Below are 14,559 nucleotides of genomic sequence, written 5' to 3'. Positions count from 1 at the left end.
GAAAGGAAGTTGAATTAAGGGGTATTGCAGGGAAACCAGGAAAGATAATCAGCTCTAATGGTATGACAAAGCTTCTAAAAAAGGAGCAAAGAGGTGTAATTGCACAATTATGTTCGCTAGATGTTTCCACATCGGAATCATCTATTTCTCCAGATCTCCAAAAGGTCCTGGACAATCATTCCAAGGTATTTGAGACTCCCAAAGGTCTCCCACCTATGTGTGATCATGATCATGCTATTCATCTGATTCCAGGAAGTGTTCCTCCAAACATCAGGCCGTACAGATATCCCTATGTCCAAAAAAGTGAAATTGAACGTATGGTTGCAGAAATGCTAGAGGTTGTTATAATTCAACCGAGTCAAAGTTCTTTCTCTGCTCCAGTAGTATTGGTGCACAAGAAGGATGGATCATGGCACATGTGTCCAGATTATAGGGAGCTCAACAAGCTCACTATTAAAGATAAGTTCCCCATTCCTGTCATTGATGAATTACTGGATGAATTGCATGGATCAATTTACTTCACCAAGTTGGATCTTCGTTCGGGATATCATCAAATCAGAATGAAGATTGAAGACATTCCGAAAACAGCATTTAGAACTCATGAGGGTCATTATGAATTTTTGGTCATGCCTTTTGGCCTTACCAATGCACCTTCAACATTTCAAGGTTTGATGAATTCAATTTTCAAACCATTCCTTAGAAAATTTGTGTTAGTATTTTTTGATGATATACTAATCTACAACAAGTCTTGGAAGGATCATGTTGAACATGTTGACAGGGTGCTACAACTATTGGAGGAGAAACAATTATATGCAAAAAGATCCAAATGTTTCTTTGGAGTCCAGGAGGTGGAATATTTGGGTCATATTGTATCTCATGAAGGAGTTAAGGTAGACCCTAGCAAAATTAAAGCCATTAAGGAATGGAAAATCCCCACATCCATAAAGCATCTGCGAGGATTTCTTGGGTTGACAGGTTATTATCGCAAGTTTGTTAAGAATTATGGGAGAATAGCAGCACCTCTAACAACATTATTGAAGAAAGATGCATTTTCATGGACTCCGGAAGCAACAAAGGCCTTTGAACATCTTAAAGAGGCAATGTGCCAAGCACCGGTCTTAGCTACACCGGACTTCACAAAAACCTTTATTGTGGAATGTGATGCTTCAGGAAATGGAATTGGTGTTGTTCTAATGCAAGATGAAAGACCCATTGCTTTTGAAAGTCGCCTAATCAAGGGAAAGTTTTTAAGTAAAGCTATTTATGAGAAGGAAATGTTGGCAATACTCCATGCACTTAAGAAATGGCGACCCTACCTAATGGGAAGACACTTCAAGGTAAAAACAGATCATGATAGCCTTAAATACTTTTTAGAACAAAGATTATCCTTTGAAGAGCAACAAAAGTGGGTCACAAAGATGTTGGGTTATGACTTTGAAATCATCTACAAAAAAGGGAAGCAAAATGTGGTGGCAGATGCACTCTCAAGAAAGGATGAGGATGTGGAAGCATTGTTGTGCGCCATTTCTATTATCCAACCAGATTGGATAAACGAAGCAAGGGAGGAATGGAAGAATGACGAAGAAGTGTGGATACTTATTCGAAAGCTACAACAAGATTCCAGTACGTCTGATACATTTAGCTGGAAAAATGATTCGTTATGGTACAAAGATCGCTTATACCTCTGTAAGAATTCCCAGCTAAAACAAAAGATTCTTATGGAATTGCACACTTCTCCCTTAGGAGGGCACTCAGGATTTTTAAAAACTTACCACAGGGTTAAGAAGGAATTTTTTTGGGATGGCCTTAAATCAGATATTCAAAAGTTTGTGGCAGAATGTTTGGTTTGCCAACAAAATAAAGTTGAAACAATTAAGACACTAGGTCTATTACAACCTTTATCCATTCCAAGCCAACGTTGGGAGGAGGTTTCAATGGATTTTATCACAGGTTTACCCAAGTCTGAGGGAAAGAGTGTCATCATGGTGGTAGTTGACAAACTTACCAAGTATGCACACTTTTGTGCATTATCACATCCATTTAAAGCCAGTACAGTTTCTACTGCATTTATGGAAACAATTCAAAAGCTACATGGAAACCCAAAGATTATTGTAAGTGACAGAGATCCCATTTTCACTGGAAATTTTTGGACAGAATTATTTTCTTGTCTTGGTACTCAGTTAGCTCATAGCTCATCTTATCATCCTCAATCTGATGGGCAAACTGAGATAGTAAACAAATGTTTGGAAGGATATCTTCGTTGCTTTGTATCTGATAAACAGACACAATGGGTCAAATGGTTGCCTCTGGCTGAATGGTGGTATAACACTTCCTTCCATACAGCAACAAAAATGACCCCATTTATGGCACTTTATGGGTATCAACCACCATCCATCACATCATATTTAAGAGAAAATTCTAAGGTTCAGGCAGTGAAACATCACATCGAACATCAACAACAAGTCCTCCAACTCTTAAAGGATAACCTCGTGTTGGCACAAAATAGAATGAAACAACAGGCAGATCAACATCACAGTGAAAGAAGTTTTGATGTAGGTGATTGGGTATTCCTACGGCTACAACCATATAAGCAAATGTCCCTAAAGCAAGCTAAGAAGGATAATAAATTATCACCAAAGTATTATGGTCTGCACAAGATGTTGCAAAAGATTGGTACTATGGCATACAAATTGGAGCTTCCTGCAGCTTCTCGATTGCAACCAGTTTTCCATGTTTCATGTTTAAAGAAGGTTATAGGCGACAAGCTCCCAGTTCAAACAATATTGCCAGAACTTGACGAGGAAGGAAAAATTATATTGGAACTGCAAGCAGTCACAGAAACAAGAACTCGACAGCTACGAAATCTATCAATTTCAGAGTATCTTATCAAGTGGAAGAACTTATCCGCTGAAGATTCCACATGGGAGGATGAGACTTTTATGCAAAAGTATCCAGAACTACGCAAGCGTTGAGGACAACACTTTTTTGAAGGAGAGGAGCATGTTGGGTCCCTATAATACTAGTGATTACCCCATTACTATTGTAGATATACCCCTTATTTATATTGTTGTGCCCCTATTACCCCCATATTGTTATTTTTGTGCCCCATAGAATCCCTCTATTGTTATTTTTGTGGCTTTATATTATTATTGTTAGGTCGGCTAGATTATATTGTGACTCCTTAGACTCCTATATAGAAAGGAGGTTTTGTCATTTGAATCATCCAAGAATTGTTCATTTATGTAATGTAAAGGAGGTTGCCCCCTCGAAGAGGCTGAATACTAAGGCATTGATATATCTTTTCTATCTTTCCTTGAGCTGGTTTCATAACACTCTCCTAAACAATCTCTCCATTCTGCGTTATTTCAAACTAAATTGCTACACTTTCTGCCTACCTTGCCTCACAAAGTAATCTGTGCCTTCATATTAAATTCTCTGTTCTTTGCTGACCGTTGGTCCCATACCATCCCAGAAGCTCAGTCATTCATAAAAATTGTTTCTTTTATCCCTATTCACTTACTAGCCTAAGATTAATACTTCAATGTAAGTCATCTCAGACAGTTTTTTGCTTATCTATTCACTGAGCGTGACTCGGAGAGAGCCCTATCTTGTTCTGGTAGGGCTAGCTACCAGACTGAGTGTGGTTTGTGGTTACCCTGAATTTTTGCCTTCCTTCAGCCTAGGGCAGATTTAGGTGCTAACAGGAACAACGGGCAACCGTTGTTACAGAGGTAGTCGCAGCCATGGAGAGTGGAGTAGAAAACTACACATAGTTGTTCAAGCAATCGTTTGAGGTCCTGACAAGCTTGCAAGAGGACCCAAGCATCCAAAGGCTAGAGATGGAAGTGTGTGAACTCTAGCAGTGCTATGATGAAGTTAATGGCACAGTGCAAACCATCGCGCTGACACAAAGGTTAGCCAAGCTGCAGGAAGCCAAGTAGCTAAAGGAACGGGTGGACACAACACTGCACAAGGAAGCCGTGCTGAAGGCGTGACCAAAGCCCTGGCTAGAGGAAGCTTACATAGTCACAGGAAACATCGAAGGAAAGCTTGCAACTCTGAAAACTACGTAACAAAAGCTTCAGGCTGACAACGCAGGAGCAATAACTGAGAAGACAGTTGAAGATACGAAGTAGGTAGCAGCTTAGTGCACGACCGAGGTTGTGGTCATTTGGGTCGAGATGGATGGACTTCATGCAAAGATCTTCATGCCTACTGAGTGACTCGAGGGTGAGTCATGATGTTTGTGTTGGGGGCTTGTTGGGAGAGGGATCCCCTAAGGGTAGTTTTGGGGCTAAAAGCCCACGTTTGATTTAAATTTTGTAAGAAAATGGTAAAGTCTCTGCACTTTGTGGTTGCGGAGTGTGAAGGTGTTATGTGTCATAAAGGGTAGTCTGCCCTTAGTTTCGTAAAGTAAAGTTAGTTGTAAGAGTTCTACCCATGGTCCACGGACCATGGGATTGTATAAAAAGAGATAAGCTCTAAGTAGTTTTAGAGACATAGAATGGGAGATCATGTAAGAGAGTCATAGCTTTGGAGCAAAAAGTCTATGTCTTGGGTCATAGCATAGGTAGAGGCTCTACAGCTGAGTGCATAGAGGCCTAGGGTAGAAGTCTGTAGCTGAGTGCACGAACCCCTGCAGCTATGTGTGCAGGGTGGACAAAGTCTGTAAACACTTGGGAGATATTAATAAAGAGAGATATTCTGCAATTTCTTTGTCTTTGTTTTGTTGATGCATCTGGATATTTTATGCATGAATTTCCTTTATTGTGCTTATATGATGCACCGAAAACCACAATTACATTAACTAATTGAATGCATTTACGGATATCTGGTTATAAGATGTTAACTATAATTGTTTGATAAGTTAAGCAAGTCACTTAGACTAATTGGGGAACTTGTACGACACACTACTCTAGCAGCGTGAAAGTACCTGAGCAGCAGGCTAGGGCTACGTGAAGGTCGATCGTATACTTTCATGAAGGTATTGAAGGCCGGAATAGAGGGTTTGTCTTGCAAGCCCTAGAAAGAAGCAACTTGTGCGAAGGTAGGGATAGAAGAAATCAAACGACATCACAACCATCTTAGGGTGTGGAAACATGGTTCTAACATCCCCCCATACTACCTCAGGTGAGACTTTGGTCTGCGCTCTGCGGGTTGATGCCAAAAGGGCCAGTAGTGTAGGGATTTGTTTGGCTAATTAACGCTAAACCTGGGTTAGGCCCCCTCAAGCCAACAAGCCATACATATGTACTATCATAAAACATATATATAACCAGCATAATAGTAGCAGGAATAACAATGAAATCACAACCATATAAACCACATATAATCCAGTATAATACTCATAGAAATGAAAGGAGAAATAACCTCATATTGATGATGCAAAATCCAAACCTGGGATGGGACTTCCACGTTCCACACAACTGTAGAATGGTTGAGCCAAATCTCTCTACATCCATTCACCCTTTACCATATTCCAAGCATGAATGTGGGATTTAATAGAACATATCAATCCAAAACCATCTAGGGCTTCCAAAGGCCATCCACCTCAACCCATCAAACAATGATTCCACCTCATGGCCATACATCACAAAACCATCATCAAATTTGTCTCTATCCAAGCCTTCTAGGGCTTCTAGAGTGTTTTTCCAACCAAGGCTTCTAGGACTAGTAACTCAACCCACAACTTTTACCAAGCTTCCAGTGAATTTTTCCAACCAGGGCTTCTAGTACTAGTAACTCAACCCACCAAGGGCTTCTAGAGTGCTAGTCCAACCAATGCTTCTAGAGTACTAGTCCAACCAAGGCTTCTAGGACTAGTAACTCAACCCAATCTGTTACAGGGATTCTAGAGCATTTGTCCAACCAGGGCTTCTAGAACTAATAACTCAAGCCAAGCTAAGGAAACATGAAAACTAACCAAAAAAACAAGGAAAACAAATCTATAATCACCATGGCTATCTAGGAAATGGCAAAGGCTAGGCAATCCGCTATCAATCCCGATCATCCTCCATGCCCATGATAGATCAAAACCAACAAACCACATGCATATCCCATGCATGCCAAAACTAGTGAGGAAAATATACATGCAACGGGGTACCTCCAAGAAAACTCTGATGTGGTTATTGATCCTGATGTCCTCTTGCACTTTCCTGCTCTTCCTTTTCCTTCTTGGTCCAAAAATCCAAGTATTCCACACCCACCAAGAGTGCTCCAAGAAAACTCTAAGTATCCAAGAGTATGAGAGAGAGAGAGAATAATGAGAGATCCCCAAAACTAAACGGACAAAAAGTTACCAACTGATCCTCAGGAGCTTGTTTATGAATGAGGCCTCTATTTTCTTCATTTTCCTCCTCACATGCAACTTGTGACCTTTCACCTCCCTTTTCTCCTAATTTCCATTATTTTCATAAATAAATGTGCCAAAAATGCCATTTTTCATTTCCAAAGCCTTAGTCATTTCCTTTGCCAATTTCCTTAGCTATTAATAACTAAATGAACACCCACACTAGGATGTCTTGCCCAACATTCAACTTGGAATAAGTGTCCCATCAACCATGGTTATTATTTTGCCCTTATTAACTCTTATTACATGGAATTTTCACCAGGGCTATTATAGAACCCCCCCCCCCCCCTGGGTGAATATCGTCCTCGGTGTTCAACAATACCTATAACCACAAAAATGTTGTAAGTAAAATATACCGGCGACGAAGTTTTATAACTTAGATCGATGCAATATTTACAATGATAAACCCATTGAGAAGAAAACCAACATGAAAACATAACAACATAACATCATAATGACATGACATCCGTACCACTTATTGGAGCTTTATAACATAGCTCATGGTGGTATTTACATCCATATACATATGTATATATACCAAACATCACCAAAACATGTATCGAAACATTTACCAAGACAAAACACCATACCAAAACTGTTTTGCCTCGACCGACAAATAAGGAAGGATACATAGCTTGCATTTGATCCACCATCTTCCATGTAGCTTCATTGGGCCCAAAGTGCTTTTGTTTCACCTTAACATGCTCTATTGCTTGGTTTCAGATAATGAGCACCTTTTTCTGCAATATACAATGAGGCTCCAAATGGAATTCTCCATCTGGTTCCACCTACAATACAAGCCGCTCAATCACATGATCAACATCTCTAACATACTTAAGAAATGAAACATGGACAACATCATCTACTTTCACTGTCAGATGAATTTCAAGTCGATAGGCTACAGGCCCAATCCTCTCAATAATATTGAACGGTCCAAAAAATCGTGGTGCCAACCTGAAACATGATCCAATCCGTAAGGAGATATTCTTTGACTTGATGTGCAAGTACACCTATTCCCCAACCTCGAACTCCTTAAACAACATGTTTCGATTTGCATAGCTCTTCTGCCTATCCCATGCTCCCTTTATATTTTTCTTGATTAATACCTGGATTTCCTGTTCCATGTCTGTGAACATGTCTGGTCCAATCAACACTCTGTTAATGTTGGGTGCAGGAATTGCACTTCAGCAAACTCCTCAACACTTAATTGTCAACCCAAGGGTTTCGTAAACTTAGAGATGAAGCACAGGCAATGCCAGAAGTGGTATGAACTTTTCCTATACCTAATCCTTCTTCTTGAATGAATGTTGCAGAATTAGATAGAAAACAATCTTAAAGACAATTGACACCAAAGCAATTCTAGTGCTGGAATGTAAAAGAATAGTTTGCAAGGAAATCAAGTAAAGGAACTTTCAAACAACTGAAAGCAATCTTAAATGCTTAAATGAAATACTATGTTTATCTTTAGTATAGATGGCTAACAGTTTAACAAGTGGGCCCTTGCAAGATCTGTTTCCTAATTAATCTTCATTCTACACCAAGCAATCTTTTCTTGTACTATTGCAATCTGCTTGCACTAGTGCAGGTACAGTACTTTATGTGAAAAAGTATATTTTACCTTCTTTATTGTAGACTTATGTCTTTATGGAGGTACTCTAAGCCTCAAGGTTTAGAGCACTCTGTTCCTGTGACAAGAGACTAGCTCTTGCATCGAGACAAAGCTTCCTTCACCAAAGTTTCCAATTTACTTTTGAAAGAATTAAAAGACATGTTGAAAAGAATTGCAATTGCAAGCTAGATTTTGAGATAAATTACATGTGAAGAAGAATGATTTAATTAACTGGACTTTGCAATGAAAGTAAACTTCATAAAGAAAAAACAATTCGAAATAATCAAGCAATAGTCAAAGTAATTTGCATGCATCAATTAAATTTCAACAATTCACTTATAACATTTCCATTCATTTTTTCTTAAGTCATAAACTGCAAGTATAAAGTATGTTGTTTGTAATAACGTTCTTTCTTAATTCATGTAAAGATCCTTCAGAAGTGTAATTATTAACATTGAGAATGATGACTTGGATTGACAATATGTTTGCTTGTAGGAATAAATGAAATGATAAGCAAGAAAGGAATGTAACACTTGCTGTAAAGTAAAACCGGAGTGCAGGAAACTACATGCACTGGTACTGGAAGAATCTTCCTACACGACCCGAGTGGAAGAAAACTAAGACAAAAATTGCAGGAAGGAAATTACAAGAAAGTAATTTGTAGGAAAGAAATTGCAAGAAATAAATAAACTTAATTAAACTTCCAAACTATGGATCTCTTCACGCTTGACTATAAAATGAATTAATCTCAGAACTCTGAAATAAATATAAGATCAATCAAATCCACACAACTGCAAATGAATAAATGTTCACACAAACTTTTTAAATGGTGAAAGTAGAAGGGTAAACAAACTAGGTTGGCTGGGCCCTATCCAGCTAGCTTGTTTCCCGTTTAGTAAATGAGACGATTCAACACTTAATCACGCATGAAATAGAAATTAAACACAAAGTGAAGAAAACATCATGTGTTCCTTGTATCTCCGAGGGTTTTGATGCCCTCCACAACCTTCGTGTAAGGGGTTTTAGTACCTTGCACACTTAAATCCATAGGGTTTTTAATGCCCTATTCTTCCAATTCTTCAGCGGATTCAGTACCCTATTCATTTAAACCAACATGGGCTTCAGTACCTTGTTCATAAAAAACATCGAGGGCTTTGATGTCTTGTTCATCAAAATTGTCGAGGGCCTCCATGTGTTGTGCCTCATCATCCTTGTGATCCTCTACCTGAACTTCTTCTACACTTGGTGTCATCTTCTTATTTCTTAATCTGTGAAGAAGGGTAGACAACAATATTTCATCTTCCTTTTCCACATTTTCTTCGTTTACCATGGTGTGGGATGCTGCATCTACAAGCACTAAAAGTTTATGGTCTTTAGGCAAAACCTGAGGTGATTCATCAATCACAATAGGAGAGCTTGACCGATACTAACTCGTCCCTTGAGAGACAGTATTCTTCCTTGTCAAGGTTCTGGTTTTTCTTTTCTTTGCCGAGAGCAGAGTGTCTTCAACACACTTCTTTTCTGTGTGCACTGGCATTCTTTTACCCTTTTTCTTGGTAGGGGACGGTATCTCTACCTTCCTTTTCTTTCTTGTAATCATGCCAGCAAACTTCCCTGCATTCCTCGCCCGAAAGTCCTTCAGGAATGCCTTCCAAGTCACTCCCTTCTCTTTCAGCACTTCCTTGACGAGGATTGTGATAAGCCCATGGTGATATAGCTTATATGTGACTTGACCTGCATTCCCACTCTACGCACCTTTCACCATTTTCTTGAGATGTCGGAGCAGATAGTAGGGAAAATTGATAAGTTTCCCCAACTCAAAGTGCAACAAAAATCTCATGTGGTACACGAACGCTAATGTGTAAAATCCCTCGCAAGTCACAAATTTGTGTAGTATGAATAGGAGGTCTCGCCATTTTTCAAGCATTACGCTCTGCGGATGCCCATTCTTCCAGTTAGCCTCAAACTTTTTGTCACTAAAAAACCAGTGCCATCATTTGTTTTCAAGCCGCTCCTATTTGAACCACTTCTCCCTTGTAGTTGGAAAGCATGTGGCTCACGCAATGGACTCCTGCGTGACTTCTAATTCTAATGAGCTGACCCTAGCTTGGCCTCCTTCAAACGTCTTCACAAACTCCAACACCACAACCATGTGAAAGCCATCAAACTTCTACAAAAATGGAAGGAATCCAGATTCTTGCAATAGTGCAAGACTGTTCTGGTATTCTGCAGTCTGTTTCTATCTCCTTCAAGGATGATGGCTCATTCCTTATAGGAGCCATGTTTGAATTTTCCACAATTCCCTGTCACAAACTGAAAATTATTTTAGTGAGCAATACCAACAGTTGCTGAGAATTTAATGTCGGAGGTGGATCCATCCTTTTTCTTTTTAGTCCCATCCAACCGATCATGTTTAATGTTAAAAGAATGGCTCCTCGTCTCAGATGCAGATACGTATCATCATGCTACAGGTGAGCAATAATGATTGGATGTGGTGGAGGCTTATGATGAGGCGGTGTAATGGTTATAATGATCAGGTTAGGAGGTAAGACAATGATGAATAAGCGATGGGAGATTGGTTCGAAGGGACGTGAGTTATGAGTTTTCGAACAACCTGTAATATCCCACGGTCTACCTCATGATTCAATTAAGACATATTTTAGTACCCATTTAAAAGAATTAGATTTCAGAACCCAATATATCTTGTACTTTAAAAAATTTCTTAAGTCAATAAATAATAAAACAAAGTATCAATTAAAGTATATAATTCTATGATCTATCAGTGTAGGAATCAGTCATGTAAAAAGTAATAAAATTCCATAACATTCTTCATAAGATGCTCTTGTACTGTGTGAAATTTGTTTTATTCTTGCTTCCACAATCGGCTGCGCTCCTGCACTAATCCAGCTTGCACTGATCGTGCTTGCACTAGTTGCTTGCACTGCGTCATTCTTGCACTAACTGTTAGGCCAGGGTAACTCCAGGATGAGCGGGAGAAAAGAACTGATGATATTATTCATTAGCTAACTCATGTTTATATACAAAAATAAAACGGATCAGTTCATCTTCTAGATGACTGTCCAGTTCACCCATCCGTTTCGGATTAGGTGTCAACATTCCCCCCCTTAATCTGAAGGGATGTTGGTGAGTCCAAGCATCGTTCTGAATCTTTCAAGCTTTTCTCTTCCAAGCGCTTTGGTGAAGATGTCTGCAATTTGCTCGTTTGTGGAACAATGACGGGGATGGATTGTTTTGGCCTCAACATGATGTCGGATCAGATGATATTTAGTATTGATGTGCTTAGTAGGATCATGGAACTTTGGGTTCTTGGCCAACTTTATTGCAGATGTGTTATCAATCATGAGTGGAGTTGATTGTATTTGTCTTACCTGCAAATCTTCAAGAATTTTCCTGAGCCACACAATTTCTTTCGTTGCTTCAGCTGCTGCCACATATTCTGCTTCTGTTGTGGAATCTGCTGGTATTGATTGTTTGCGTGATCTCCAGGAGACAGCTCCTGATCCAAGACTCATAGCATATCCTGAAGTAGATACCCCAGTTTCTTTGTCTCCATCGAAGTCTGAATCAGAGTATCCAATCAAGTTGAAGTCGTCCACCTGTGTATACTTGATTCCAAGGTCTTGAGTTCCCTTCAAGTACCTTAGAACTCTTTTTGCAGCAGACCAATGTCCCTCACAAGGCTTTTGCATAAACCTTGAGAGGATTCCAACAGCAAATGAAATGTCTGGTCTGGTAGTAGTGAGGTAGATGAGACTTCCTACAAGATGTCTATACTTTGTTGCATCCTCAAATTCCTTTCCTTCAATAGATGTGAGCTTCAAGTTTTGTTCCATTGGAGTAGAAAGGGGATTGCACTCTGTCATGCCAAATCTGTTTAACAAATCTCCAATGTATTTCTTTTGAGAAAGAAATATGGACTTTGGATGTTGGGTTACTTAAATGCCAAGATAGTAATGAACATAGCCCAAATCAGTCATTTCAAAAAAATTTCCTAATTCTTTCTTTATGGATGCAATATAGCTTTCATTGTTCCCTGTCATTAAAAGATCATCTACATATACCATAAGATATACAACTGTTTTGCCAACTTTCTTGACAAATAAAGTTGCATCATCAAGATCAAAATGATTGAAGTTCAGTTTCAGAAGATGCCCAGTTAGTTTTTCATACCAGGCTCGTGGTGCTTGTTTGAGGCCATACAAGGACTTCACAAGTTTGCATACTTTGTGTTCATGTCCTTTCACAGAAAATCCTTCAGGCTGGGACATAAAATCATTCTCTTTTAGATCTCCATTCAAGAATGCAGTTTTTACATCCATTTGATGGACTTTCCAACCGTTCTGAGCAGCTAGTGCAAAGAGTGTCCGGATGGTGGCCCATTTTGCTGTGGGAGCAAAAGTTTCCTCATAATCGACCCCTTCCTTCTGTGCAAAACCTTTTGCCACAAGCCTAGCTTTGTGCTTGTCAAGTGAGCCATCAGCTTTGTACTTGTTCTTGTAGACCCACTTGCAGCCAATTGGTTTGGTTCCAAATGGAGGATCAACCAGCTTCCAAGTGCCATTCTTTATGAGGGCATCATACTCCTTCTGCATCGCTTCTTTCCATTCATCATGAGAAGCGGCTTCTTTGAAGGAAGTTGGTTCAAAATCTATAGACAAGTTCAATTCACAATCATAAGTAACATCCATATCAACAGGTGAATTAGAGTTATCTACATCACCTCCATCTTGTCGGTTTGTATTTCTGGTTCCTGTTTTTCCAATTTCATCAGGATGAACACTTTCAAGTGTCTTTGTCAGCCACTTTGGGGGACCTTTCTGAGATGGTCCAAGCTGTTCTGTTGATTGAGTTAGGACTGAATCAAGATTAAGTCTCCCAATTCTATCAATTACATCACTTAAAGCATCATCCGTTGTTGGAGTGTCATGCAGGGGAGATTGTCGTTCAGAAGAAGATTCCACATGCTGATCTAGTATAGGAATCCCCCCTTCAAGATGTGGAATCTGATTATCAAACTCTTGGAATGATTTCGGTTTTGTGAATCTATCCAAGCGATCAAGTTGCCGCTCAACAACACTGTCAGATTTGGATGATTCAAGAAAAATGACATCTCTAGATAAAACAAACTTTTTATTTACTTCATCATAGAGGCGGTATGCTTTAGATGTGTTTGAATACCCCAGGAAGATACACTTACAACTTCTAGCACCAAGTTTGTTTCTATGTACCTTTGGTATTAAAGCATAACAGGTGGAACCAAATATCCTGAGATGTTTTACCGAAGGAACATGTCCATACCACAATTCATAAGGAGTCTTGTTTCTTATAGCACTAGATGGACATCTATTCTTTATATATGCAGCACATAGAACAACATCAGCCCAAAACATTGTCTTTACATTTTTGAAGAAAAGCATGGATCGTACCATATTCAAAATTGTTCTGTTCATTCTTTCAGCTACACCATTCTGTTGAGGATTATAAGGCACAGTTGTTTGATGTTTAATCCCATGTTGGCGAAGATAGTGTTCAAATTCATTTGATGTATATTTGTTTCCTTTATCAGTGCGAATAGACCCAATATGATATTGTGCATCATTTTCAATCCACTTATGAAAATTCTTGAATGTTTGAAAAGCATCAGATTTGTTCTTCAATAAATAAACCCAACACATTCTGGTGTAATCATCAATAAATGTCATGATATACTTATTTCAATTTGCAGAAGGAACAGGCATTGGACCACATAAATCTGAATGAATAAGTTCAAGCTTCCTATGTGCTCTTGAATGTGAATCATGAAAAGACTGTTTGCTATGCTTTCCTAGAATGCAAGCATCACATTGCTTATGTTTTCTAGGAATTGTAGGCAAACCAGCAACACCATTTTTCTTCAACAAGCGGAGACTATCATAGTTTAAATGTCCAAATCTAGCATGCCATAATAAACTTGATGGAAGTGTACCTTCTTCATGATGAGAAATATATGAAAAATGTTGTGCATGAGCAGAGGTTCCTTGCAGTTTAAGAAGTCTTTCTTCTTCTATACCCCTCATGACAAGTGAATGGTCAGATGCCTTTCTTACCTCAAGCTTTCCATCAAACATATGAATGGAGTGACCTTGCTGGCGGATGTGGACCAGGGACAGCAAGTTTCTCTTGAGCTGTGGGAGATATAGAACATGATCCAGAAGAAAGTCTGGAAGACCAGGCAGTTTAAGCCTGATTGTGCCATGCCCTGATGGCTTGTTTTTTGACTGATCTGCAAAGTATACTGCTCCATCAACATTATCAGTGAAATCTTCAAAAAAATCTTTCCTATGAGTCATATGACAGGTTGCTCCTGAATCAAGCAACCAGTCATTTTTCGAAGAAGTAAGTGAAGCATTAAACAGATCTTCATTTACTCCAATGTTACATTGTGCTTCAATATAGTGAGCGGATTCAGGTGCTTTACCTTTGTCTGTGTCATTAGTTTTACCTTTCTGCTGATTTCTTCTCTGCTCAATCTTTTCCCATGGTAGCTTGCATGTAGAAGCATCATGAGATCCATTTCGTTTGCAGCGAATGCAATGTAAGT

The sequence above is a fragment of the Pinus tabuliformis genome, chromosome 9 (genome assembly GCF_031772625.1).
Source record: "Pinus tabuliformis cultivar Carrire ecotype Pingquan chromosome 9, CPIR1, whole genome shotgun sequence".
NCBI classification, from domain to species: domain Eukaryota; kingdom Viridiplantae; phylum Streptophyta; class Pinopsida; order Pinales; family Pinaceae; genus Pinus; species Pinus tabuliformis.
Note: the sequence above shows the minus strand (reverse complement) of the source record.